This window comes from Rhinopithecus bieti, unplaced genomic scaffold (genome assembly GCF_001698545.2).
Source record: "Rhinopithecus bieti isolate Rb0 unplaced genomic scaffold, ASM169854v2 scaffold_30732, whole genome shotgun sequence".
Taxonomy (NCBI): domain Eukaryota; kingdom Metazoa; phylum Chordata; class Mammalia; order Primates; family Cercopithecidae; genus Rhinopithecus; species Rhinopithecus bieti.
Window position 1 is genome coordinate 4,779,145 of NW_016814045.1, and position 21,434 is coordinate 4,800,578.

Consider the following 21,434-nt stretch of genomic DNA (forward strand, 5'->3'; position numbering starts at 1 on the left):
GTTGCTTTTGGTGTTTTAGACATGAAGTCCTTGCCCATGCCTATGTCCTGAATGGTACTACCTAGATTTTCTTCTAGGGTTTTTATGGTATTAGGTCTAACATTTAAGTCTCTAATCCATCTTGAATTAATCTTCGTATAAGGGGTAAGGAAAGGATCCAGTTTCAGCTTTCTACTTATGGCTAGCCAATTTTCCCAGCACCATTTATTAAATAGGGAATCCTTTCCCCATTTCTTGTTTCTCTCAGGTTTGTCAAAGATCAGATGGCTGTAGATGTGCGGTATTATTTCTGAGGACTCTGTTCTGTTCCATTGGTCTATATCTCTGAGAAACCAGCTTTTAGGGGGCTCAAGGTGGGAGCCAGAAAATGAGGTGAGAGCAAGCATTTACTGAGCACCTACTATAAACACCTCCTACATACGAAGTGCTCTACCCACATTACTGATCACGCAATAAAGGTAGGTCCTGTAAATCCCACTTTGCAGATGGATAAGCTGAGGCTTAGGGGTATGAAACGACCTCCCCAAGGTCATGGCTTCTAAGTGGTGGAGCCAGGCCTGCAAACAGGCTGTCTGAATCCAAAATCCACCTCCATGTCTGCAGTGGGTTGGCACCACCCCCAATCCATCCCCACCACCAACAGGACGGTGGTCAGAGTCCACTGAATGAAAGTATGCGTGCATTCAAAATAGAGAGTCCATCAGCAGCCTTCCATCAGAAATGTCATCTTTATGACAACAGCATCGATTCCAGGCATATCCTGCATATGTGAACCAAGGGGGATGGTAGATTGTTCTTTCCAGGCACTCCCCAGCCCCTTAGAGCCCCACAGGCCCAGAACCATAGCCCATGTCACCCTCTACCCACCCCTGCTCCCCCTTCTCCTCAGACTCCGAGTGTCTGGCCAGGCTTTCTCACTGGGAATCCACCACTCCATCCAAATGACCACCCCACCCCTCCTCACCAGCCTCCCTGCTTCTGCCCTGGCCCCCACTCTTTGAGTCCATTCTTCAACCAGCAGACAAAGGGGTGCTCTATACACCAGACTGTGTCTCCCCTCTGCACAGAACCCCTCCAGTGCCTTATGTCTCACTCAGAGCTAAGGGCAGCAGCCTGCACACTCCGAACACGCCCACCCACACCTCAGCTCCTCCCTCTGCCCCTCTGCTCCATTCCCTCGGATCTGACAGCTCCATTCCATAAACATGGCACCCACACACCTGTCTCAAGGCCTTTGCTCAGGCTGTTCCCTCTGCTTAGAGCACTCTTCCCGCAGACACCCACAAGACTCATTTTCCCTTTAGTGAGACTTTCCTGGCTGCTTCTTCCAGATAGCAACACTCCTCTCCTGCCTTGTCCTCCTGCTCCTCCCATTCACACTACATAACAGACTCTGTGGGGCCTTGGTTTACGTATTTCCTTCCTCTGTCCCCTACTGAAATACATGTGAGTGATGCAACGACAGGCCAACTATCTGTTGTGTTCACTGCTTCTTCTCCACCCCTAGAATGGTGCTGGGCCCAGAAAAGCGTGCAGTCGATATTTGCTAAATAAATGAATGTCAGATAAAGTGATGTGGGGACTCCAGGGGAAAGATTTGTTATTACCCACCCTCCCGGTTCAGCTCAAAGCAGAGAAGTGAGAGGTGCCCAAAAAGGAGTGTGTCTGGAGGGGTGGGGAGTCGGGGTGGGGATGTTACAAGATCTCCAAGGCCTGGATTTTAAGCAAGGTTTGAGATGCCAGCAAGAGGGCCTGGCATTGCCAGACTGATAGTTTGCATTTCAGAGAAGGACAGCCCAACCTCTGACCTTAGCCCGTGCCTCAACAGCCTGTTCGAGACCTGCCCTTAGCAGGAGGAGGCAACCAGGCCATGTTCCAGTCCCTACCACTGCTTACCAGGTGTGTCTTGGGCAGCAGTTGCCTTTGCTGGGTGGTCTTCAGCTTTGCCCCCTGCCAGGCATGTGCTAGCCTCCTGCCTGCATTGTAGCTCATGGAGTCCTCTCAGTCACCTCTGTATGCCCTGCAGCATCCCCAGTCCTCAGTGAGAAGAGTGTGCTCTGAAAGTTAAGTAACTCACCCAAGGTCACACAAGGTCTGAGTCTCAAATGCACACAATTTGACCCCATAGTCTAAGGTCTTGACCGCAGTGGAATAAGAAATTATTTTACCATTCTGAGTGACAGTCTCTGAAGACTAGAGCAATAATTGATGCCTCTCAGGGGGGTAGGTGTGTCACTCAAAGGTGATAGTGAGGTTGTCCTCAGCCTCCCTGCTCTTCGTTAGATCTCCCTCCTCCTCTCTACCCGGGCAAAGTGTCCGAGGCAACCCTGTGTGTCGCATTGCTCTTGGGGGCAGCCAGGCCCCCAAATAAAGTGGTGTCTTCCTTCAGCTCCTAACAAGTTATGTGGCCACTGCCCACACTACAATGACAGAGGAAGCCTCAGGGGGACCCCCTTCTCTCGAATCTCCTGGCTTCCTGCATCCCTGTGCTGGGAGGCAATGTCCATCAATTCCAGCTATGACCAGCAGAGGGCAGCAGCAGCCTGGTGAAGGCCCAGAGGCCCAGGCCTAGGGCAGAGGCCGGTGTCTCCACCCTAAGAGCCCCATTTCCTCCGCAGCAGGAGCAGACACACAAAGAGGAGGGCGAGCAAGGGTCCTGGGGTGGAACACCTCTGCTGCACTTCCAGCAGCCTCACTATTTCTTCACAAGCTTCCCCATGATACTGTTTGACCCAAGGCTCTCTGGCCACTACTGCTGCTGCTGATGATTAGTAATAATAATAATAATAAACGGAATGCCTTCTCTTTAGATCATCTTTAATTTCCCCTCCAGAATGACAGTCGACTCTGCTTAGAGTTACAGGCAGCCCAGCAATTACTGAGCACAAATACCATGTCCACCCGCCTCACCTCATCCACACCCCACAACACCCAGCCCTGAGACGGGCTCCACTATCACCTCCTCTTTATAAAATAAGATGTCAAACTCTGAACAGAACGGACGTCTCAAAAAATGGGCCTATTACATTTAAACCCTCAATCTGTTGGGTATTTGTGTAAAATGGACACACCTCCGGGGAGTCATCGGCGAGGGCCGGCTCTGAGGACTTCGTGGGTTGGGATCCTGGCTCTGCAGGACTTCAAGACCTTGGCGAGTTACTGCATCCTTCCAAATGCGCTGTTCTCCTTCAGAGAATGGAGATGATCACAGGGCCAGATTCATAAGGTTGTTCCTTGTAATATAGGTGAGTATCCACACCCAGTAACTGCTGGACCGCCTGTGATTTTGAGGATACCTTCCCTCCCAGATCCCCGTGGCCCTTGGAAGCTTCCTCTCCTCCTGTCTCCCTCTGCCCCCATCACATTGTAATTGAAAAAGTCATGATTGTTCTGCCAGGTGTAGCACTGCCTACAGGTCAGATCCTCCGCTCTGACTTAGTGACTCAGTTGGATGCGGTTCAGCTGTGTATGATCAACCCCCTCCCCTGACAAAAACATTATTTTGCACTACAAAGAAGTTGATTTCTCTTACACATAAAAGAAGGCAAAAGGTGGGGTAGAGGGCTGGCACAGCAGCTTCAAGAAATCAGGAAGACCCTGGGCTCCTTCTTCTGTCTTCTTTTTCTGCCAATATCACCCCATGGCTGCCACTTCATGGCCCAACAGAGACCATGGAGCACCACCCTTCAGTACCACAGGTGACAATAGCCTGCTCTGTGAGAGTGGCAGTGGTATCCAGAGAGACTTAGGAAGTATAACCAACAGGACTTGGTGATAGATTTGCCACAGAGCTGGAGAACGGGGAGGTCCGATGGTGACTCCCAAGGAGCTGATGTGAGAACCAGAGCTGATGCGAATATTGTTCCCAATTCCTGATACAGGGACAGTGGTCCTGTGGCCAGGAAGTGGTGGGCAGTAGAGAGTCACAATGTACATTAGTGTATCAACATTGTGAGTAGGGCATGCAGGGAAGAAACCTGTCCAACCCAGCCCCGAGCTAGAAAGACATCAGCAGGGCTGGCAAGAGCCCTGATTAAATGCACGCTTGCATCTGGAGCTGCCTGGCGCTGCCATCTTGAATTCCAGGTGAATATCGGTCTTTGGTTTGGGCTGTGTGCTCCGGATGATGGTGGTCCCAAATTATATAGGCCAATATCTAGAGTTCAGTTCAAATGAAGCATTTCGAGGAAAAAAAATTGCAATGAAATTTGTTTGACTGGTACTTCAGGCTTTTGAGCACAGAACAGCGTCCATCACTCCAAACACGCACTGGGGATATACACTTAGCCACGAGGGAACATAAGGAGGGGCAGACAAACCATGTTTACTAAAATCTCTCAGTGTGTGCCAGGCATGTTCATGTATATTCAGGAAGAAGTGTCGGTATTTAAAATCCTCAGCCCTTGCCCGAGTCCCCAACACGTCTCCTAGTCTGGAGAACTGTAAATCTTGGAAACATCTTGCAAGGGAGACACCTCACAGAAGGCAGGCTTGGCATGGGATGAACAGAACCGACTCCTCTGCTTCCTTCTGATGCACAGCGAATGGGCAGGGGGAAGCATCGTTGCTTAAAGAGGAACCAAAACTCCACCCCAGAGTTGCTAATTCCTTTTGGCTTGCAGTTATGCAGAGGATTAAAAAATCCGAAGAATCACAAATCTCCTGGTTGCTAAGTAAAAAGAATATGTTTTGGCTGCTGCTGTTCGCTTCCCCAAGGAAAAAATTCAAGCACAGGCGGTCCCCATCTCTCAATACAGAAAGTATTGGGACCCTCTGCCCGCTGGCTGATGGGCATGGCTTCCCCATCACTCTGGGTCCTTGGGAAGAGCCTCTTTCCCAGACCACCTCTGTGCCTCATCACGGTGCTCCCAGGCTATTGACTTGGTCAAGGTCAAGGTATGAAGAGAGTCACACAGCAGCCCTGCCTGGCTCTGCTCTGATCGGAGAAGCCTTTTCAGAGCCTGCCTCTCCCTCAGCATGAGGGACTGCTCGGGCCCAGTCCCAGAGGCCATGCTGGTCCCAGGGGAAGGTGGCTGTCATCCCCATCTGTGTTTTCTCTTGCAGGTAAGTCATGCTCCAGCAGTCGGGAGGGCTGTGTGATGACACACTTGGCAGTTTGGGAGCAAAAGCCGCCACAGTAAGACATGATTGATTCATTGCATCTCAACCCTCTGCTGGGGTGGATTTTCATGCGTGGACTTCTGTCCCCAAGGAGGCTTCTCCGGGTCTGGAAAGGGCCCTAGCCTTGGTTGGGGGAGGCAAAGGGATGGCGGCTTCCAGGTACCATATGGCCAGGACCTGGCTCCATTGTCTGTGCATGTAGCTTGCACTGGGCTGCCTGCTCCAAAGGAGGCATCTTCCCACGATATACAACATTGGCTTCAAAGAGCTGCTCCTGGCAGCTTCAAATGGCTGAGAACTACTGGCATGGGATGGAGGAGTGCAGGGAGCTTCCTGGGACTTCACTAGTCCTGCCTGGATGCTCGGAAGGCCCTCATCCTCGGTGGCATGCAGCCTCGGCCGTTTCCAAACTCACGGCATCTCACCAGCCTTGTCACCCACCCCCGGCTCTGCTGCCCTTCCCATCACCTTCCTCCCACCCATCACCTCACATCAAGGTTTCAGCCAGCAGGAACCAGGTTTAGACTCCAATTACCTGTGCGTGTGGGAGGTTGGATTGTGACGTCTTTGGAGGGCCACGCTTCTGAAGCGACATTTGATTTCTGGTACTGAAATGTCAAAGGGTCCTGAGGCACCCACTAGGGCAGCATGCGAAGCATCCACCTGTGTGCCCATCCTGGGCTCCTTCTGGGCCACTGGGTGCTGGGGACATGCCAGGACTTGGTGGTCAGCCCTCCTCCTGCCTCCTCAGTGCTGCCTCTTCACCTTCTCCATGCTTCCAGGCCTGGGAGCCTAGAGCGAACCAGGGCTTGGGCAGAGCCCTCTCTTACCTCAAAGGGAGATGGGAAGAGTCTCTGCCAAGTGCTATGCAAATTCATTTTCTCTGATTTTAAGGGAATAGGACATGCCAGGGATGTACAAATTACTGTTCCCAGGATGCCTTAGGAACAGGTGCTCCCAAAGGGCCTGCAAATGCTTTCTCCTATGGTGCTTTGAGGATGGTCTCCCAGGGTTCTGGATCCATTGTGACTATGGAATGAAGGGATAGTTGTCCTCAAACCCCAGCTTTAAGGAATTAAGTCTCAGGCTGGAAACCCCTTGCTGATAACTAAGTGAAATTTCCATGAGACCAGACAGTTGCTTTGGGCCCCAGGATACTAAGCAGAACCTCCCTCAGGGAACCAGAGAACAGAGGGAGTGCCCTCCCCAGGGAAGACCCGTGCCCTCCCCTCGAAGCCCACCTCATCCCCAGACCCTGGATTCCCACATCAGCTGGGGTGAGAGATTCCTGCTTCTCTGAGTCCCCACCTAGTCTCAAGGGCCTGCAAGCATTTTCTTGTGGATGTTTTGGCCTTCCCATCAGCTTTGTTTTGCCCAAATCAGAGGCATGGCAAGTTTCTGTTCATACCTCATTCCAGTCATCCCAGGATAGAGTCTTTGCTGTCATAAAGGAGGTCTTTGGAAAAAGGGCTCAGCACCCCACGATCCTGCGGGGAGAGGTGGGGGTAATTGAAGTGCTCAGCATCTCATCGCAAGTGGTCAGGTAGGGCTTGAGGGTGCATATGGTTTCCTGACATGATAGCCACAGCAGCCTTGCGAGCGAAGGCATAGCTCATTTTTCAGCACTTGAAAGGCATCTTTTAAAATGACTGTTAGGGAGTCCATGGAGGTGCAGCCCCCCCACCCCCCACCCCATGAGGTAAGATCAGGCATGGGAGGGAGCGCAGGACCAGGCAGCTAGCCCCCATCGCTCGGTGGCTGGGTGAGAGCAGTACTTGAACCCTGCTGATTGTCCCCTTTTGGCTCTCTAGACCTAAGGAGGGAAGGGGTACCGAGAGCCCAGCAGCTGCCCACCAGAAGCAGGGGGACCTGGATGGCAAAGGAGAGGGGGTTGGCATGTAGTGAGCACCGACTGTGTGCACACAGTGCCAGCCAGGAGCCTCACACTCATCTCCAGCGTCACAGCTGCCCAGTGGCTGTGGAAGCCGATGGACTGGGCCTTCTCCCAGGACACAGTCATTAGAGGGTCCCAGTTCACTGAGTAACTGTGGAGGCAGCACAGTGCCTCCATCAGCTTCCAGTTTCAGTTTCCAAACATCGTCACCATCGCCAAAGCAAAGACTCAGACCCGCAGGCCAGTGCTCCCATGCCCCATAGCCAGGAGTAAAGGATAGATGGAGATGCACTTCAAGCACTACCCCCCCACATTTTTTAAACTTGTGCCCCTGTGAAAACCACTTGTGTCTGCATCAAACCCAGCTAGGGAGGGCTGAGGGCTAAGGGTAAACCTGGGAGAGTTGAATTCCAGTGCAGTGATTAAAATCAATATTCCACACAATGCAATGTAACTTGCTTACATTGTCCCATCTAATCTTTAAAGTCACAGCCCTTTTGCAATTGGAATTATTATCTCCATTTTACACTAGAGGAAACTGAGGCTCTAAGTGGTGAAATGATTCACCCAGTTAGGAAGTGATGAATCCAGATGTGGTAGACTGAATAATCGCCCTCACAATGGAAACAGTGAGTGTTCCCTTAAATGACAAAGGGCCTTTGCAGATGTGATTAAATTCAGGATATTGAGATTGGGAGACATTATCCTAGTTTATCCAGGTGGGCCCTAAATGTCATCACAAGTGTCTTCATAAGAGGAAGGCAGAGATTTTGCTACAGAAGAGGGGGAGACATGATGATGAATCAGAGGCTGGAGTGAGACCTGGAAGGGGCCATAAGCCAAGGCGTCCAGGAGACTGGAAGCCAGAAAAGGCCAGGAAATGGGTTTCCTCTGTGAGCTTCCCCAGGAAACCAGCCTTACCAACACCTTGACTTTAGCCCAGTGCAACTGACTCCACATTTCTGGCTCCAGAACTGTAAGAGAATATGTTTGTGTTGTGTTGAGCTAGCAAATTTGCAGTAATTTATGATAGCAGCCATGAGAAACCAAAACACCAGGATTATGCTCCAAGGATCCTGATGCCCTCCCTCCTCTCTGCTCTACAGTGTGCTGGAGCCCACAGGGCTGTGCTGCTGGGAGTTAGTATCTAGTCAAACACTTTATCCACTCACCCCTCAAGCTAAGGGACTCCTGAAGTCGGGGACCACAACGTGTCATCACTACATCCCAGGACCTGATGCATAATAGGTGCCCAAGAAGTGAGATTTGCCTTCCTCAGATTAAGAATAAAGAAGACAAACTATCCACGGCTGCTGTGAGCCTCTCATCGGCCCTCAGCCTCTAGGGCAGGGTCCCTGCCTGTCTCCAGTGTGTGGCTTCTGTGTCTTCTTCGCCCTCCATCCCCACAGTGGGACGAGAAGTCATCAGGAAGACAGGGGATCTGCAGGCAGCAGTCAGGGCTCCGATTGCAGCTGCCTGGGGGACCATGGGTCAGGGCTGCCACCCCCTGGCTCTGTGCCTTCACCTGTGTAACAAATGGGGCACTCACAGCCCCTCTCGGGTGATCCTGGGTGTGAAGTGAGGAGGTGACATATACAAGTGAGTTACACATGTTCCGGTTCCATCACTTACCAGTGCTCACAGTGCTCACTGAACGCCCCTCAGCGTTCCCCTCCGCATCTGTAAACCACCAGTGCAAACTTTTCCCAGGCAGGGCTGACCCAGAGCAGGAACCAGTGCCCCTCTGCCCTCAGTAAGTCTGCCAGCAGGGGAAGCCCAAGGAGGGTCTTGGAAAACGAAGCCAACAGAGTCAAGAGGGTCAGATGATGAGGGACTTCAAATGCCACTTTGATCCCATTCTTTCTGCAAATATTCACCACACACCTGCGCGACTTCAGGTTCTGTATCAGGGCCTGTCCATGAAGAAACAGGCCTCATAGAGTGACCTGATATATGCCCGAGGCAGTCAGCAGCTGAGTACAGGAGACTCTTGAGCAGAGACTGAGTGTGTTGGTATCTGTGGGCATCAGCCTGGCTTTGCTGAGTGCACTGCATCAGAGTGGAGGAGTCCAGACTCCACCGGATCCTGGACTGAGGGGAGAAGGGGCTGGGCAGAGGAGCAGCCCAAGCGCCTGGCTGTTACCCCAACTGGGTACTGATTTGTCCCCGTGGCCCCAGTACCCAGGCAGGTCACCAAGTAAGCCCAAGACAAAAATGATGAGTGACTCAACAGTGTCTGGGGACAAGGGAGGGAGAGAAGAATTCAAAATGACTGAGGTTTCCAGCTACCAGAAAGTGGAGGGACCCTGAAACAAATGGGCCATCAGCAGGGGACACTGGCTGGAAGCCCAGAGTCCAGTCAGCTCTGTAAGGCCCCCAGAATAGGCATCTGACTTCAAGTCACAGGCATTTCAGCAAAAGCCTCTTTGCTACAGTGATTATGGTGAAGCAGGTGCCCAGAGCTAAGATAAGATGGGGCAACTCTCAGGCCTCAAGTGGAGACAGAGAATCCTTGGGCCCCAACGTAGCTCGGCCTGAAGATCTGAGTCAGGCATCCAACCTCTTCTGCTCAGCTCTTTCAGGAAGATGTATGTACTGGCCTCTCTTGCTGCAAGGGTCCACCACCTTCCTTATGTGTGACCCAAGGCTTCTAGTGCAGGCTCAGTGACTAATTTGAGCATGAGCACCCTTGTTGGTAAAATGAAGGATGGGTGTAGATCAGCATTTCCCGAAGTGTGTGCTTCTCAGAAAATTAGGTCCCTGGTTGTCCATAGAGGTTACTTAACAAGCAAACTCTGTAGTTATATTAGAAATAACTCTTACAATTCCCTGGATTAGTCTCTTTAAAGCCTGTCTAGGTGAGTCACAAATTCACCTCAGTCAGGCTTTAAGTGGGGAACAGGGTTTAAATTGGATTTAAACATTTAAAAATCATGCTAACATGAACCAAAAGAAAGTGAGAGTAGCTACATTGATTTCAGACAGAGCAGACTTAAGGAACATTGTTAGGGATAAAGATGGATATTATGTAATAACAAAGGTGTCAACACTTCAAGAAAACATAACAATCCTTAATGTGTATGCACCTAACAACTAAAGGTCAAAATACAGAAAACGAAAAAATGACATAAATGCAAGGAGGAATACATGAGTCAACTGTTACACTTGGAGGCCTTAACACCCCTCTACCAGAAATGGACAGATCCAGCAGGCAGAAAGTCAGTCAAGGCATAGTTGAACTCAATGACACTATCAATCAACTGGATATAATTGACATCTATAGGCTACTCATTCACCAAGAGCAGATGTCGTATTTTTCTCAAACCCATGTGGGACATTCACCAAGATAGACCACATTCTGGGTCATTAAACATACTTAACAAAAGCAAAATAATAAAAATCACACAATGTCTGCTCTGAAAGCACAATGGAATCAAACTAAAAATTAATAACAAGGAGATAGCAAGAAAATCCCAATACTTGGAGATTAAACAACACTCCTAAACAACATAGGTTGAAAAAGAAACCTTGAGAAATTAAAAAACCAACTACAGATCACACAGACATCAAAACAATAATAAAGGAATATTGTGAACACCTCTATGCCCACAAATTTGACAACTTAGATGAAATGAACCAATCTTTACAGTAAATAATCTGCCAAAATTCACACAAGAAGAAATAGATAATCTTGATAGCCCTATGTGTATTACAGAAATTGAATCAATAACATCCTTTTGAAACAGAAAGCACCAGGCCCAGATAGGCTGATTGGTGAATTCTAGCAAACATTTAAGGAAGAAAATGTATCAATTCTCTACAACTTCTTCTAGAAGATAGAAGCAAAGGAAATATTTCCTAACTCATTCTATGAGGCCAATATTACCCTAGTACCAAAACCAGACAGAGACATTATCAGAAAAGAAAACTACAGACTAATATCTCTCATGAACATAGACACAAAAATTCTCAACAAAGTATTTGCAAATTGAATCCAACAACCTATAAAAAGAATTATAAACCATGACCAAGTGAGATTTATCCCAGGTATGCAAGGCTGGTCCAATATTTGAAAATCAGTTAATGTAATCCATCACATCAACAGGCTAAAGAAGAAAAATCATATTATCATATAAACAGATGTGGAAAAAGCATTTGACAAAATCTAACCCCCAGTTGTGATTAAAACTCTTAGCAAACAAGGAATAGAGGGGAATTTTCTCACCTTGATAAAGAACATCTACAAAAATCCTCCAGCTAACATCACACTTAATGGTAAGAAACTAGAAACTTTCCTGCTAAGGTACAAGGCAAGGATGTTCCCTCTCACCATTCCTTTTCAATATCATATTGGAAGTCCTAGGTAATGCAATGAGACAAGAAAAGGAAATAAAAGGTATACACATACAGAATGAAAAGTAAAACTGTTTTGTTTCCAGATGACATGAGTATGTGTATAGAAAATCCAAAAGAATCAACAACAAAAACAAAAACCTCATGTAACTAATAAGCTATTATACTGAGGTTGCAGGATAAGGTTAATATACAAAAGTCAATCACTTTCCTATATACCAGCAATGAACAAGTGGAATATGAAATTTAAAACACACTACCATTTACGTTGGTACCTCCCAAAATGAAATACTTATAATCTAAATAAGTATAAATCAAATAACATATGTATAAGATCCATATGAAGAAAACTACAAAACTCTGATGAAAGAAATCAAAGAAGAGCCAAATAAATGAAGAGTATTCCATCCTTGTGGATAGGAAACCTTGGTATTGTCAGGATATCAGTTTTTTCCAACTTCATCTATAGATTAAATACAATCCCAGCCAAAAGTATTGGTTATTGGCAATTATTAACAAGTTATTTTATGGATATCAACAAAGTGATTTTAAAGTTTACAGAGAGAGGCAAAGACCCAGAATAGTCAATTTAATACTGAAGAAGGAGAAAAAAGTTGGAGGACTGACACAACCTGATTCAAGACTTATTACAAAGCCATGATAATAAAGATATGCCATGATAATAAAGATACTGTGGTATTGGTGAAAAATAGACAAGCAGATCAATGGAACAAAATAGAAAACCCAGAAATAGACCCACATGAGTAGAGTTGACTGGTCTTTGACAAAGGAGCAGAGGCAATACAGTGGAGCAAAGACACTGGTGCTAGAACAGTGGCAATCCACATTAAAAAAAACAAAACAAAAAAACAAAACAAACAAAAAAACGAGTCTATACACAAACCTTGCACCCTTCATAATAACTAACTCAAAACGGATCATAGATCTAAATATAAGATACAAAACTATAAAACTCCTACAATATAACATGGAATAAAATCTAGAAGATCCTGGGTATGGCAATGACTTTCTAGATATAACACCAAAGGCACAATCCATGAAACAAATAATTGAGAAGTTGGAATTCATTAAAATTTAAACCTCTGCCCTGTAAAAGGCAATGTTAAGAGAATGAGAAAACAAGCCACAGACTGGGAAAAAATATTTGAAAAAATATATATCTGATAAAGGACTGTTACTCAAGGCATACAAAGAACTCTTAAAAATCAATGATAAGAAAATTAAAAATCTGATTCAAAAATGAGCAGAAGACCCAAACAGACATTTCACCAAGGAAGATATACAGATGGCAAGTAAGCATATGAAAAAATGCTCCACATATGTCATTAGGGAATTGCTAAGTAAAACAGTGATGAGATGCCACTACAGTACTCATAGAATGGCCAATATCCAAAACACTTGACAACACAAAATGTAGGTGAGAATGTGGAGAAACAGGAACTCTCATCAGTGCTTCGTGGGACTGTGCAGAACAGTACAGTTGCTTTGGAAGACAGTTTGGCAGCTTCTTACAAAACCAAACAGACTCTTACCATAAGATTCATCAGACATGCCCTTTGGTATTTACCCAAGTGAACCACAAACTTGTGTTCACACAAAAACCTGCATGTGGATGTTTACAGCAGCTTTATTCATAATTGACAAAACTTGTAGACCACCAAGATGTCCTTCAGTGAACAAATGGATAAATAAATGCTGGTGCATCCTGGCAGTAGAATATTACTCAAGACTCAAAAGAAATGAGCTATCAAGCCAGTAGAAGGCATGGAGGAACCATAAATGCACATTACTAAGTGGAAAAGGCCAATCATGGTTCCATTATGTAACATTATGGAAAAAAGCAAAACTATGGGAACAGTAAAAAGATTGCTGGTTTCCAGGGTTTGTGGGGAGGAAGGGATGACTAGGTGGAGCACAAAGGATTTTTAGAGCAGTGAAACAGTTCTGTTTGCTACTACAATGATAGACATATGCTGTAATTCATTTGTCAAAACACATAGAATGTACCAGGAGTGAACCCTAATGTAAACTATGGACTCTGGGTGATAGTGATGTGTCATTATAGATTCATCAGTTATTACAAATGCATCATCCTGGTGCAGGATGTTGATGGTGGGGGAAGCTGTGCATGTGTGGGAGTAGGGAGTATGTGGGAACTCTTCTACTTCCCACTCAATTTTGCTGTGAGCCTAAAACTACTCTAAAAAATAAAGTTTATTAATCAAGAAAGAACACAGCTATAATTTCATAACCAGCATGTTGACAAGAATTAAGAAATTTAATAAAGAATTGATGAAAATATGGAGCAACAGGAACTCTTACACATTACTGGTGGAAAAGAAAATTGGTATACCTACTTTGTAAATAGTTTGGAAATGCCTAGAAAAGTTAAATATGACCCCCAAATGGTGTAATAATGCACTATTAAGTATTGACCCTAAAAAATTCTTGTTGAACACATTTTTTAAGAGATAAATGCAAAAACATTTGTTGCAGTATGATTTCAACAGCAAAAACTGGAATCAATTTAAACAGCTCTCAGTGGTTGAATGAATAAACTCATTTTATGCAAAATGAAAATAAAAATAGATATGGGAACAAGATTTACTATCAAGTGGTTTTCTCAACTTTCCTCTCTTCTTAAGAATATTTTATTTTGCCTGCCATCCAAACTTTTGTTCCACAGCATCCATGGTCCATTGTTTAGTTTATGCACTGAACAAAGGCTCTTAATGAAGGAGTGAGTGGGAGCTGAAATCCAGCCATGCTCTGCTCCCCAAGCCATGCATCCTGGTGCAGGGTCTGTCTCTACCCAGAGAAAAGAAGCATCTTTTAATTCAGATATTGATTCATCTATTCCCCAAATCCAGTGCTTACAAGTCTGGATCTGTCCAGTGGGGAGTAGTTTTCAAATTCATCCACTCAGCCTGAGCATCATTTTCTAACTCACACAAAGGCATTTTTTTAGATTAGGAGGAACACTGACCTGTTCACCACCCAGCCTCTCCATTCTGGTACAATCCTGTTGTAACCAAGCAGGTACTCAGGCTTTTTTAATGTGGCAGAGAAACAGGAAGTGAGGCAGGAGGGAGGCAAGGTGACATCTTGTCTTGTCTTTGTCATGAAAAGGTCAGGTAAGGGACAGGTGGAGTGAAAGAAGATTGGAAAACAAGCCAGAGAGGCTCAATTGTTCTTCTTAATAAAAAGAAGTTGGGGGTAAGTAAGGGAAAGAGAACCAGGAAAGAGAGCCAGAAAACTCCCAAAGGAGGGGTGCCCTGGGGAGTCCTCTTGTGCTTTACAACATGAGCGGCTCCTGTGCAGTTGGGAGAAGGAAGAATATCAGAGGGGAGACAAAAGGGAATTTTAAGAAATATTGCTAAGGGTTATAGATTAGATACCCTTTAATGTCAAATTCAATAATATTCAAATTCCTTTTTATTAAAAAACAGATATATTGAAATATAATTGAAATAAAAAACATTGTGCATATTTAACATATCTGATTTTATTAGTCTGGACATATGGCTACACCTATGAAATCACCACAATCAATATATGAATGTAAGTATCATCCCCCAAAATTTCTTCATGTCCTTTTTAATCCCACCTTCCATCCCACCCACCCCGCCATCCCCCACCTCAGGTAACACTGATCTGCTTCCCATCACTGCAGAGTAGTATACATTTTCTAGAGTTTTATCTAAATCAGCCATGTGGTATGCATTCTTGTCTGTCTTCTTTTATTCTGCATTATTTTGGGACTCATTCACGTTGTATAGCTGAATACTTCATTCCTTTTTAGTGCTAAGTAGTACTGCAATATTTCTTTGTATGGACATACCACAGTAGGCTTATTCATTCACCTATTTATAGACAATTCCAACTTTTGACTATTACTAATAAAGCTACTGTGCTATTCATGTACAAATCTTTATGTGGAAATGCTTTCATTCCTCTTGGGCAAATACCTAGGAGTGGAATTGCTGGATCACATGATGGGTGAACCCTTAACTTTTTAAGAAATTGCAAACTTAGGATTTTCCAAAGTAGATGTACCATTTTATACTGCACCAGCTCTCCATTAATAAATTGGATTTCATCAAAATTTTTAACTTCTGCTCCAAAAGACACTATTAAAGGGAAAAGGCAAGCCACAATATGAGAGGAAATATTTGCAAAGCATCTGATAAAACATGTGGATCTAAAATATACAAGGAGAATAACAACTCTGTTTTCCACTAAGGAATGAATGACTGTACAAAGACCACATTCTAATAAGGAGCTTCGGAACCCAAAGGAATTTCAGATCAGGGGAAATTCAGGCCCAAAGCCAGGAGAAGGGGTGAGTAGGGCTTGATCTCTGCCTCTGAAGGGCAGAGGGCGTGGGCTATTCTTGGCTCTTAGGGGACAACTAGGGAAAGATGGATCTCATGGAGACAACTCTGGACTCCATCAGAAGAACCTTCTAACAGTCAGGGCTCCCAGAGATAAACTAGACAAGTCACCAAGGGGAGCAGTGGGTACCCCTCATAGGAGGGATGCAAATCAAAGCCAAGGCTTGGAGTGGACCATATTAAATCCTTTTCTTATCCTGTGATTCTTAGAGTCCCATCTGTATCAAGGGAAGGCAGGTGGGTTCTAGAACTTTCTAAATGTGTCCCTGTGGGTTTTTCCTTCTCCAGCTACACACAGACTTGGGCCTAATAAGAAGTCTGTGGCATTAACCCGGCATGAATGCCTAATGCTTAGATCTGACCTCAAGCCAAGACTGTCTCCACAGTGAACAACCCCGTCCTGTCCCCCAGGCGTCTCCTTAGCAAATGCCATCAGTCAGTAGTGCAGCCATCTTGGAGCCCTTGCCATCTATAATCTTCTACTGCCACCCCCACGCTGATTGTTTTCTTTTTATGTCTCCTTCCTGGACATTACTTATTCTTTACTTTTAAATATTTGCTTCTGTAAAAAAACAAATGAATGCTTAGGACAGATTTATAAAGAACATTCCTGGAGAGGCGGGTGGATTAATTATTCAGCATCCTCTCCCTTTATAACTATTTGTTGTCTCATATGCATTTATATGGTACCTATCACTGCAGATCTCTCTCCACGCTGGAGACATAATTTCCAGGGACTGACTACTTGTCTAAGATGCATATATCGTATTGCAATACTATTTTATTTCTGACTGTAAGGGCACGTGCCACTGTTGGGTAATTGTGTTCATGTTTTTAAATGTGAAAAATAATCAAATATAACTTGAAAGAGATTGTACAGTAATTCAAGGGGATATTAAACCACGAGGAAGTTACTCGGCAAATAAATAGGCGTTTATGGCTGTCAGGGTGAGCGATGAAGGAGCTGGTTGGCTGTGGGGGAGGGGGAAACAGAGAGAGGAAGACAAAGAGGAGAGTGCAGCATGAGTGCCTGGTTGCCAGGTTAGGGAAAGGAACTTCTAGTGGCCAAGAATAGAAGACCTGAATCTGACCAGTGTGTGGCTAGTGCCTGTAATTCCAACACCATGGGAGGCCGAGGCGGATAATTCGCTTGAGCCCAGGAGTTCAAGACCAGCCTGGGCAACATGGAAAAGCCCCATCTCTACTAAAAATACAAAAAGTTAGCTGAGTGTGATGACACATGCTTATAGTTTCAGCTACTCAGGAGGCTGAGGTGGGAGGATAGCTTGAGCCCAGGAGGCAGAGGTTGCAGTGAGGCCAGATTGAACCACTGCATTCTAGCCTGGGCAACAGATTGAGACTGTATCTCAAGAAAAGAAAGAAAGGAAGGGAGGGAAGGGAAGGAAAGGGAAGGGAAGGGAAGGGAAGGGAAGGGAAGGGAAGGGAAGGGAAGGGAAGAAGGAAGGAAGGGAAGGAAAGGGGAGGAGAGGAGAGAAGAGGGGAGGGAAGGGAACCTGAAGTCATTGGGTTTCATCTGTAGTAGGCAGAAACAGAGGAAAGGGGGCGTTGCCCACTTAGGGTAAACAGTAGAGCACTGGATCGTGGAAGGCTACAGGTTTTCATGTGTGCACTGGATTGTGGAAGGCTACAGGTTTTCATGTGTGCACTGGATTGTGGAAGGCTACAGGTTTTCATGTGAGCACTGGATTGTGGAAGGCTACAGGTTTTCATGTGTGCTTGCTCAAGTGACGTTCCATGTCAGGCTCTAGGGTCCCTGCTGGGACAGAGAGGGACTAACATTTACTTACACGCCTATAGCATGTCAGGCATATGCTTGTGCCTTTATATACATCAGCTCTGTTTTTGTCATTAAAACATCCCTGTAGAAAGACAGGCACTGCTGCCCCATTTTACCGATGGGAAAACCTGAGCTCTGAGTGGTTCAGCAAACCCTGGGTGCATCCCCCCACCTTTCCCCTGCAAAACCAACAAAAAAACGAAGGCACACTTCCTGCCTTCCTGGAGCTGACAGACATTTAGGTTGATTCTGAAAGTCATTAGGCCCAGATTTTCACTCTTCATTTTTCTTGTTTGGGGTGAGAGAGCACACAGCTGAGTCAGGGGAAGGAGTGAAGGTCTAGGCCTGCATCCACCCACCCCAAGGGAAAGGAGTAGGGGACCAGACTGCTGGGCATGCAGACAGCAATTGGAGAAAAGTCAGCCCAGCTATGAACCCCATTTATTTCAATATGAGCCAAGAGGGATGGCATCTGTCACAGTTTCTGGACTTGGAATTTTGCGTCTTGCCGTGTGTCCATAAGGAATTGGGAAAACTCTCCACCTGGCTGGACTGAGGCTTCAGCAAGCATTGTTTCTGCCCAGTGGTGATCGGCTCAGTGTCCTTGGAAAGAGCAGAAAGTGGCATCATGAACATATCTTCTCCTTTGCTTCTTCTCCTCACTCTTCATCATCATCATCATCATCATCATCATCATCATCAAATATGCATCTGTGAGGCTACTTCTGGAGTTGAGACTTGGTTTTGAGCAATAATTTGTGATGCCCTCTCTGCCCAATCCAGCTTCAGGCTACAAATGAATGTAAAAATCTCTAATTTAGTGCCAAGTAACAGAAACCAGCTCTACTTATCTTAAGCCAAAAAGAGGGACTTCTCAGAGGCATTCTGATGGAGGATGGCAAGAGGGCCTCACGTGGAACCAGGGCCTGGAGTGGCACAGCATTCAGGAATCTCAGTCTCCCTCTCTCTCTCTCTCTCTTTCTCTCTCTCTCTCTCTCTGTTTCTCTCTCTCTCATCTCTGCTTGTTTCCCTTTACCTGTAGACATGCTATCATTTTTCCAATATCCATGGCAGAATGTGGCCACCAGTAACTCCAGGTGTATACCAGAAGCCTGGCCTCCCAGAAGAGGGTGAATTGATGCCCTTAGCTCCAACCTTCCACTCCCACCCTGAACCAAGCATCTGCTGGCCAGAAGGAGCTCATATTGCAGGAATATTGAAATTTTCACTAAAATCATTTGAATCGGGGGAAGACATTTCCTAGAAAGCAGGGTGCTAATCTGACAAACCCACAGTGGTCCCCTTCATCTGGCAATTCATCTTCTACAAAGGTCACACCATCCTTTTCACTTTCCAACCTCTGCACCAGTGCCCAAGTCTGTCAATCCCTCCTCTCATTCTGAAGCATCCTCTGCACTCCATTCACCAGTGCCAAGCCTTGCCCTTCTCTGGGGCTCAGCTTTGTCCCACCTTCTCGGAGAAGGCTGCCCTGGTCCCTGCAGCCACTATGAGCTGCCTTTTCTGAGCTCTTCTGCTGTGGAGGATCCATGCCATTGACCAGGCACCCGTTTTCCACATACTGAGCATTGCTGAGCACCTACTCTGTGCCCGGCACTGGGCTTCAGGGCCATGGGGGGTGCTCCAAAGGGTAAAAGGCAACCAAAGCCCCAAAGGAGCTCACATTCTAGTCATGTTCACAAAGAGGTAATAAATCCATAAATTGTATGTACTATTCTAGTCACAATAAAATTGTGTTGTACTGTGATACTGGTTATCCATTTTAAAAGGGGGAGCATTGGCTGAATCTGGGTCATTACAGTAGGAAATGCATATAGATAATCATTTACCCATGAATATTAATGTATTTAATGAGGGTAAAAGATATTACTTAAAGCAAAGTGTTCGTTCCAGCTACTGTTGGATTTGTTCATTACTCTTTCCTATGCAGATATTACCCATGATTTACCTGCATATCAAGCATCTGGATACAGCTCAAATCCACCTGTGGGTAAATTAGGTTAGCCATTTGTTAGCAAAAATTACAATGTTAACTAATTTCCAGAGTATGCTTGCAGTCAGTAGTTTCACACTTAGGTACATGACTTGCATTCACATCATCTAGTTAATGGTGTGAACAGAAATTTTCTTTATGCTTTTGGAATATAGTAAGGTAATGTTAAGCTAACGTAAGACTGTTAACAGTACCTGGTTCTGAACTGTATTTATAAGGTGTATCACAAAACCTTTATTTTGGAGCTTGCCAATCTTAAATTCAGAACAATTCAAAAATGAGCCAGAATCAAGTTTGCATCATTACCACTTATAAAAATAAGGATCTGCAAGTTGGCTGGATAAAACATATTATAAAATAATGACTTAAGTGGCTTCGGAGTCAGCACAAAACATAAAAATTGGGTATACTCAAAATTATCTTCAAAATATCTTAAGTCATTCTTAAAATACATGTAAATATGCCAACTCAAAATACATCCAACAAAACTAATATTTTTCTCAATTTGTTGGGAGAAATTTCTCCTTCTTTAGTTGTGCATTAGATGAGGAAGTCAGAGTGCACTCAGGGCCATGTTGCATAAAAATGACAGATTTTCAGTGTATGTTAATATGCGGGTCACACTCGGCCCAGTGAGATGCTTACCTAGAGGAGACACGTGGAAGCCAAGGCCAGGGAAGGCATAATTCACTCTGGAGAATTGCTTTAACTGGCAAAGCTCAGTTTCTCTCCAGATCCCATTTTGCTCTGGTTAAATTCACATGCATCAAACCAAGACCAAAGAGTATGATATGGTTCCAGCCACAGTTGGCCAATAGCAATTTCTAGGCCCACCTTCACCAAGGCAGGTCCTAGATGTGTTGCAAGGCATTTGGAGTTTATTGAGATCTGCAAAGCTGACTTCTTTTCCAGTTTCAGGTGGTTCAGTCTGCTCTTGCCTCTCCTTGGTGTGTCAGAGCAGAGGAGAAATGGCTTTCAGTGCTGGGACAATAACCCTGTTTCCACTCCACTTCTGACTTATACCGTGGTCTGAGAATTGACATTCTGCTTGGAGAAACGTTGTTCCCCCAACCATAGCAAAGTTTAATTGCCATGTTCCTGCTGTGGGGGGAAATCGTGTTCGAGAAACCAGCCTCTCTCAAACCAATCAGTCATCTTGCTCATTGACCAATGATTCGGCCACCTGGCAAGAAATTAGAAAAATCTGTGCATAGGAGAAAGCTTTCCAACAGCCCTGGAAAGGCCTTGGGCCCCAAAGGGCTAGTATGAGGTTGAGGTGGGGGAGAGGAAGAGAGAGCAAAACAGGCTGGGTACTGACCTTCCTCATACTCCAAGGCTCAGAATTCTGACCTCTTGCCAACCTTCCTTCTCCAAGCAGCGAGAGTAGCATGACTCTGAGGGGCAAGGCCAGGGAGGATGTGACCTCTAAGTGCTCCAAGTCACTGGGAACACTGTTCTAATAATAGGCAAAGCTTCAGTTGATGGAGTGCCGATATGGGCCCTGTGAACAGCTTCCTCTCAGTTTTCCCAGAATGAAGCTCAGTGCACACACCAAGTGTGCAAGAAACACACAAGAATTAATTGCAATTTTAAGTCCTTGTGACAATCCCAGGCCTGCATCTGCAGGGAGTTTTATGAAGGCTGTTTATAGAAGTGTGGGAGGGGTTAAGAGAAAGACAAGAGAGTATAAAATGCCCCAGAACTAGTAGCAGGAAGCTACTACCATCCCTGAGCCTGAAGGGCAGAACCCAGAGAGACCTGTGCTGTAGGTCAGGGCCGCCCAGCGTGAGCCTCGCTGCTGCTGCCAGTCCCCAACTCAACAGGAAAGAGCTGAACAATAAA

At 45.7% G+C, this 21,434-nt stretch overlaps 1 protein-coding gene and 1 long non-coding RNA gene across 9 annotated transcripts in view; one reads left to right on the forward strand and one right to left on the reverse strand.

Annotated features, from left to right (window-relative positions):
- KCNIP1 (potassium voltage-gated channel interacting protein 1) overlaps positions 1-21,434 on the forward strand; it is a 394,968-nt gene that overhangs the window by 291,985 nt on the left and 81,549 nt on the right. The gene's annotated exons all lie outside the window — the stretch shown is intronic.
- The window catches only part of LOC108513609 (uncharacterized), a 96,658-nt gene continuing 93,236 nt past the window's right edge, over positions 18,013-21,434 (reverse strand). For all 6 annotated transcript variants that reach the window (XR_001880956.1, XR_001880955.1, XR_001880953.1 and 3 more), the window contains one exon: positions 18,013-18,371. This is a non-coding gene — a long non-coding RNA (uncharacterized LOC108513609). The remainder of the gene's footprint in view (positions 18,372-21,434) is intronic.